Genomic DNA, 8,883 nt, shown 5'->3' with positions numbered 1-8,883 from the left:
AGATACAGATACAAATAATGGCTTTGTTACACACCCCCTTATTACTTATGTGTAATTAAAGAAATATTCCGGGCTTAAAACAAGTTAAATCAACAGCATTTGTGGCATAATGTTGATTATCACAAAAATAATTTTGACTCCTTCCTCCTTTTCTTTAATAAAAGCACAAATGTGTGTTCCAGTGAGACACTTACAATGGAAGTCAATGGGGTCAATCTGTAAACTTTCAAATACTCACTGTTTCAAAAGTATAGACACAAGACATAAACAATATGTGTGTTAACATGATTTTAGTCTGATCAAATTAGCGCTTTTTTAGACTTTAATCAGTGTTGACTGTTAGTTCTTATGACAATATGTAATTAGACAGGCCTTCACATTTACATAGCAAATGCTTAAGAAAATGATCTATAATTAGAAACTGCTCATGAACAGCAATGTAAAAGTTAATTTACTACAAGATTAGTTTTTGTTTGAATTACATTTTCTTCATAGGTTTAATCAGTTTAAACTAAAGCACCTGCGAAATCATTTAAATACAAAGTGATTATTATGATTTTCCATGAATGGGATCATGAGAGTTCATATCCTAAATTTCAATCATGTATGTAATCCACATCACAGAAAGATGAATTGGCAGAATATCAAGAGGTGAGCAAGTTTCTCTAGTTCCTGCATGTTTGTTTCCACAGCACTTGAAACTGTGTGTTCGAAGAAGAATGCATTGTTGAATAAATTGGTATATCCAGAATGTTTCAAGATGTGTTAGAGTGATAATGTGTCTTTCATGTCACATGACTAAACAGAGCTAATAAAATGCTGCATTTTCAGAAGAGCATGATTTTACCTACCTTAGTAACAGGATTTACAGTGTGACATGTGCATGTTACATTCAACTCTACCATCAGAGTTACCTTTCCTGAATGGCCTGGGTGAGTTGTTGGAGAACACAAATAGTATTATTATCCTGAATAATGTACACTTTATTTTGGCAAATGAATGCAACTTTAATATTTCATTATTTGGAACAATAATAATGTTTTATGGTAGTATCTGAATTGTATTGCCTTTCAGAAACATGTACGATTTCAGGTTAATTGGAGTGTTAAAGCTTTAATGATAAAAGTCTGGCTGTTTTTAAGGGCAAGAGTCAAGACACATTTATTTATAATGCACATTTAATACACAGTGGTCATTAATTGGTATTAGAATAACATAAAAACACATAAATGTCACATTTTAAAACCAAGAACATAATTTAATGAGGATAAGTTTAATTTACAATGTATTAGAATGATTAAAAGAGAAAAAACATTCATTCGAAAATGAGGGTTAACAGTCATACAATTGTCATTAACATTTTTAAACATTCTATTACAAAATGACTTAGAAATTACAAAGTTACTTAGTCAACATGGAATTCTCAATTTTAAAACAACTATGATCTGTCTTTACATATTTGTTAAGATGTAACTTTAGATTAAGCTAACATTACTGTAACAGCCTTTCACCAAAGAGCGCTGTCATATTTTCACCATGTTGAAATCTCCCTTCACTTTTAATTACTGCCTCTTTTCTTATTTGAAGCTCTCCACTAATTAAAAAGAGCAATGGATTGAAGTAGTGCTGGTGGAGTTCAAGTATTGATAGCAGTGTTCAAGATTACAGTTGGGATGATCTTAGTAAATTGCTCCAGACTTACGCAAAATGCAATATACAATGCAACAGGCTACTTATATATATATATATATATATATATATATATATATATATATATATATATATATATATATATATATATATACACAGTACTGTACAAGCAGTCTTAGGCATATAAGATGTTTCACAAAAGCATTTATCTTAAGATGGTTATTTATATCTTCAGCTTTAGTGTGTCAATAGGAAATATAAATGTTAGACTCCCAAACATTAATTTTGCAAATAGAAAAGATTAGAATAGAAGAACAGGGAGCCCTGCATCAGATGTCATGGCCCCCACAAAGCCCCCCACTGAACATCGTGTCAGTCTGAGATTACATTAAGAGACAGAAGCAATTGAGACTAAATAGACTCAATAGGTGTGAATAGGTGAATTCTCCAAGAAGCTTGGAACATCCTATCTGCCAACAACAAAGAAAAACTGTGTCCAGGTGTACTTAGGAGAATTGGTAATGTTTTAAAGGCAAAGGTGGTCACACCAAATATTGATGTCAACAATATACATGAAGGGTGGAGATAACATATTTGTTGTTGAAACTAGGTTTCATAATCATAGCTACACTCTGGATGTTGAAAAATTTATATTTGTAATGTCAAATATGCATTGACAAAAATGATGTCCAATTAAATTCTGACATTACAAAGACTAATACTACATATATATTACATACTAATACTATAGTTTATTTGAAATAAACTATAACTACTTGTACCTTCATTATTCAAGCAATGAAGAACAAATGATCTGAAAAGAGGTCTTACATTTTATATTAATACTTTGATTTAAAAAGTTGCTCCATATATATATATATATATATATATATATACACAAATAAAAACAGCTTCGTAAGTTTCAGTGAGTGGCTTAAGTGGCTGCTTGCACTGGACAAATTGTGTTGATATTACTTGTTATAAAAGTTGATGTTGATTGTGTCTTTGTTTACATATTTGTATTTATTCATATGTTTTTTAGACGATCATCTTAAGAGCTATCAAGATGCATAAACTAGCTCTGGTAATTACAGTGTGTATGTTACTAGGTGAGTTAACGAACTTCCTTAATTTCACTTATTACTTGTTTAGTTGTGATGATTCCATAACTAATGCTCATCTGCATTTTGAACAACAGTACAAAGTTCCACTGCTCAATCAACCACAACGCCAACAGCAACATCGTCATCAAGCACATCAGGTACAGTGCCGTTGTATCAAATATACTGTACTTGAAATCAATTACATGGTACTTTTGTAACATTTATACTCATCTGCATTTTGAACAACAGTACAAAGTTCCACTGATCAATCAACCACAACGCCAACAGCAACATCGCCATCAAGCACATCAGGTACAGTGCTGTTGTATAAGATATACTGTACTTGAAATCAATTACATGGTACTTTTGTAACATTTATACTCATCTGAAATTTGAATAATAGAACAAAGTTCCACTGATCAATCAACCACAACGCCAACAGCAACATCGCCATCAAGCACATCAGGTACAGTGCCGTTGTATAAGATATACTGTACTTGAAATCAATTACATGGTACTTTTGTAACATTTATACTCATCTGAAATTTGAATAATAGAACAAAGTTCCACTGATCAATCAACCACAACGCCAACAGCAACATCGCCATCAAGCACATCAGGTACAGTGCCGTTGTATAAGATATACTGTACTTGAAATCAATTACATGGTACTTTTGTAACATTTATACTCATCTGAAATTTGAATAATAGAACAAAGTTCCACTGATCAATCAACCACAACGCCAACAGCCATATCGCCATCAAGCACATCAGGTACAGTGCTGTTGTATAAGATATACTGTACTTGAAATCAATTACATGGTACTTTTGTAACATTTATACTCATCTGAAATTTGAATAATAGAACAAAGTTCCACTGATCAATCAACCACAACGCCAACAGCAACATCGCCATCAAGCACATCAGGTACAGTGCCGTTGTATAAGATATACTGTACTTGAAATCAATTACATGGTACTTTTGTAACATTTATACTCATCTGCATTTTGAACAACAGAACAAAGTTCCACTGCTCAATCAACCACAACGGCAACAGCAACATCGCCATCAAGCGCATCAGGTACAGTGCTGTTGTATCAAGATATACTGTACTTGAAATCAATTATGTTGTACTTTTGTAACATTTATACTCAAATGCATTTTGAACAACAGAACAAAGTTCCACTGATCAATCAACCACAACGCCAACAGCCACATCGTCATCAAGCACATCAGGTACAGTGCTGTTGTATCAAATATACTGTACTTGAAATCAATTACATGGTACTTTTGTAACATTTATACTCATCTGAAATTTGAATAATAGAACAAAGTTCCACTGATCAATCAACCACAACGCCAACAGCCATATCGCCATCAAGCACGTCAGGTACAGTGCTGTTGTATCAAATATACTGTACTTGAAATCAATTACATGTTAATTTTGTAACATTTATACTCATCTGTATTTTGAACAACAGTACAAAGTTCCACTGCTCAATCAACCACAACGGCAACAGCCACATCGTCATCAAGCACATCAGGTACAGTGCTGTTGTGTCAAATATACTGTACTAGAAATCAATTACATGGTACTTTTGTAACATTTATACTCATCTGAAATTTGAATAATAGAACAAAGTTCCACTGATCAATCAACCACAACGCCAACAGCAACATCGCCATCAAGCACATCAGGTACAGTGCCGTTGTATAAGATATACTGTACTTGAAATCAATTACATGGTACTTTTGTAACATTTATACTCATCTGAAATTTGAATAATAGAACAAAGTTCCACTGATCAATCAACCACAACGCCAACAGCCATATCGCCATCAAGCACATCAGGTACAGTGCTGTTGTATAAGATATACTGTACTTGAAATCAATTACATGGTACTTTTGTAACATTTATACTCATCTGAAATTTGAATAATAGAACAAAGTTCCACTGATCAATCAACCACAACGCCAACAGCAACATCGCCATCAAGCACATCAGGTACAGTGCCGTTGTATAAGATATACTGTACTTGAAATCAATTACATGGTACTTTTGTAACATTTATACTCATCTGAAATTTGAATAATAGAACAAAGTTCCACTGATCAATCAACCACAACGCCAACAGCAACATCGCCATCAAGCACATCAGGTACAGTGCCGTTGTATCAAGATATACTGTACTTGAAATCAATTACATGGTACTTTTGTAACATTTATACTCATCTGCATTTTGAACAACAGAACAAAGTTCCACTGATCAATCAACCACAACGGCAACAGCAACATCGCCATCAAGCGCATCAGGTACAGTGCTGTTGTATCAAATATACTGTACTTGAAATCAATTATGTTGTACTTTTGTAACATTTATACTCAAATGCATTTTGAACAACAGTACAAAGTTCCACTGATCAATCAACCACAACGCCAACAGCCACATCGTCATCAAGCACATCAGGTACAGTGCTGTTGTATCAAGATATACTGTACTTGAAATCAATTACATGGTACTTTTGTAACATTTATACTCATCTGCATTTTGAACACCAGAACAAAGTTCCACTGATCAATCAACCACAACGCCAACAGCAACATCGCCATCAAGCACATCAGGTACAGTGCCGTTGTATCAAGATATACTGTACTTGAAATCAATTACATGGTACTTTTGTAACATTTATACTCATCTGCATTTTGAACAACAGAACAAAGTTCCACTGCTCAATCAACCACAACGGCAACAGCAACATCGCCATCAAGCGCATCAGGTACAGTGCTGTTGTATCAAATATACTGTACTTGAAATCAATTATGTTGTACTTTTGTAACATTTATACTCAAATGCATTTTGAACAACAGAACAAAGTTCCACTGATCAATCAACCACAACGCCAACAGCCATATCGCCATCAAGCACGTCAGGTACAGTGCTGTTGTATCAAATATACTGTACTTGAAATCAATTACATGTTAATTTTGTAACATTTATACTCATCTGTATTTTGAACAACAGTACAAAGTTCCACTGCTCAATCAACCACAACGGCAACAGCCACATCGTCATCAAGCACATCAGGTACAGTGCTGTTGTGTCAAATATACTGTACTAGAAATCAATTACATGGTACTTTTGTAACATTTATACTCATCTGAAATTTGAATAATAGAACAAAGTTCCACTGATCAATCAACCACAACGCCAACAGCAACATCGCCATCAAGCACATCAGGTACAGTGCCGTTGTATAAGATATACTGTACTTGAAATCAATTACATGGTACTTTTGTAACATTTATACTCATCTGCATTTTGAACAACAGAACAAAGTTCCACTGCTCAATCAACCACAACGGCAACAGCAACATCGCCATCAAGCGCATCAGGTACAGTGCTGTTGTATCAAATATACTGTACTTGAAATCAATTATGTTGTACTTTTGTAACATTTATACTCAAATGCATTTTGAACAACAGAACAAAGTTCCACTGATCAATCAACCACAACGCCAACAGCCACATCGTCATCAAGCACATCAGGTACAGTGCTGTTGTATCAAATATACTGTACTTGAAATCAATTACATGGTACTTTTGTAACATTTATACTCATCTGAAATTTGAATAATAGAACAAAGTTCCACTGATCAATCAACCACAACGCCAACAGCAACATCGCCATCAAGCACATCAGGTACAGTGCCGTTGTATAAGATATACTGTACTTGAAATCAATTACATGGTACTTTTGTAACATTTATACTCATCTGAAATTTGAATAATAGAACAAAGTTCCACTGATCAATCAACCACAACGCCAACAGCAACATCGTCATCAAGCACATCAGGTACAGTGCCGTTGTATAAGATATACTGTACTTGAAATCAATTACATGGTACTTTTGTAACATTTATACTCATCTGAAATTTGAATAATAGAACAAAGTTCCACTGCTCAATCAACCACAACGCCAACAGCAACATCGCCATCAAGCACATCAGGTACAGTGCTGTTGTATCAAATATACTGTACTTGAAATCAATTACATGGTACTTTTGTAACATTTATACTCATCTGCATTTTGAACACCAGAACAAAGTTCCACTGATCAATCAACCACAACGCCAACAGCAACATCGCCATCAAGCACATCAGGTACAGTGCCGTTGTATAAGATATACTGTACTTGAAATCAATTACATGGTACTTTTGTAACATTTATACTCATCTGCATTTTGAACAACAGAACAAAGTTCCACTGCTCAATCAACCACAACGGCAACAGCAACATCGCCATCAAGCGCATCAGGTACAGTGCTGTTGTATCAAATATACTGTACTTGAAATCAATTATGTTGTACTTTTGTAACATTTATACTCAAATGCATTTTGAACAACAGAACAAAGTTCCACTGATCAATCAACCACAACGCCAACAGCCACATCGTCATCAAGCACATCAGGTACAGTGCTGTTGTATCAAATATACTGTACTTGAAATCAATTACATGGTACTTTTGTAACATTTATACTCATCTGCATTTTGAACACCAGAACAAAGTTCCACTGATCAATCAACCACAACGCCAACAGCAACATCGCCATCAAGCACATCAGGTACAGTGCCGTTGTATAAGATATACTGTACTTGAAATCAATTACATGGTACTTTTGTAACATTTATACTCATCTGAAATTTGAATAATAGAACAAAGTTCCACTGATCAATCAACCACAACGCCAACAGCCATATCGCCATCAAGCACATCAGGTACAGTGCTGTTGTATAAGATATACTGTACTTGAAATCAATTACATGGTACTTTTGTAACATTTATACTCATCTGAAATTTGAATAATAGAACAAAGTTCCACTGCTCAATCAACCACAACGCCAACAGCAACATCGCCATCAAGCACATCAGGTACAGTGCTGTTGTATCAAATATACTGTACTTGAAATCAATTACATGGTACTTTTGTAACATTTATACTCATCTGAAATTTGAATAATAGAACAAAGTTCCACTGATCAATCAACCACAACGCCAACAGCAACATCACCATCAAGCACATCAGGTACAGTGCCGTTGTATAAGATATACTGTACTTGAAATCAATTACATGGTACTTTTGTAACATTTATACTCATCTGAAATTTGAATAATAGAACAAAGTTCCACTGATCAATCAACCACAACGCCAACAGCAACATCGCCATCAAGCACATCAGGTACAGTGCCGTTGTATAAGATATACTGTACTTGAAATCAATTACATGGTACTTTTGTAACATTTATACTCATCTGCATTTTGAACAACAGAACAAAGTTCCACTGCTCAATCAACCACAACGGCAACAGCAACATCGCCATCAAGCGCATCAGGTACAGTGCTGTTGTATCAAATATACTGTACTTGAAATCAATTATGTTGTACTTTTGTAACATTTATACTCAAATGCATTTTGAACAACAGTACAAAGTTCCACTGATCAATCAACCACAACGCCAACAGCCACATCGTCATCAAGCACATCAGGTACAGTGCTGTTGTATCAAATATACTGTACTTGAAATCAATTACATGGTACTTTTGTAACATTTATACTCATCTGCATTTTGAACACCAGAACAAAGTTCCACTGATCAATCAACCACAACGCCAACAGCAACATCGCCATCAAGCACATCAGGTACAGTGCCGTTGTATAAGATATACTGTACTTGAAATCAATTACATGGTACTTTTGTAACATTTATACTCATCTGAAATTTGAATAATAGAACAAAGTTCCACTGATCAATCAACCACAACGCCAACAGCAACATCGTCATCAAGCACATCAGGTACAGTGCCGTTGTATCAAATATACTGTACTTGAAATCAATTACATGGTACTTTTGTAACATTTATACTCATCTGAAATTTGAATAATAGAACAAAGTTCCACTGATCAATCAACCACAACGCCAACAGCAACATCGCCATCAAGCACATCAGGTACAGTGCTGTTGTATCAAATATACTGTATTTGAAATCAATTACATGGTACTTTTGTAACATTTATACTCATCTGAAATTTGAATAATAGAACAAAGTTCCACTGATCAATCAAC

The 8,883-nt window shown here is 34.5% G+C and overlaps 1 long non-coding RNA gene across 1 annotated transcript; it reads left to right on the top strand.

Annotated features, from left to right (window-relative positions):
- Positions 1-881: 881 nt before the first annotated feature.
- On the top strand, positions 882-2,880 carry LOC127448142 (uncharacterized). The gene is made up of 3 exons (XR_007898466.1): positions 882-932; positions 2,693-2,759; positions 2,849-2,880. It is a non-coding gene; the product is annotated as an uncharacterized LOC127448142 (long non-coding RNA).
- Positions 2,881-8,883: the final 6,003 nt, after the last annotated feature.

The sequence above is a fragment of the Myxocyprinus asiaticus genome, chromosome 1 (assembly GCF_019703515.2).
Source record: "Myxocyprinus asiaticus isolate MX2 ecotype Aquarium Trade chromosome 1, UBuf_Myxa_2, whole genome shotgun sequence".
NCBI lineage: Eukaryota > Metazoa > Chordata > Actinopteri > Cypriniformes > Catostomidae > Myxocyprinus > Myxocyprinus asiaticus.
Note: the sequence above shows the minus strand (reverse complement) of the source record. Positions and strands in the feature narration are given on the sequence as shown.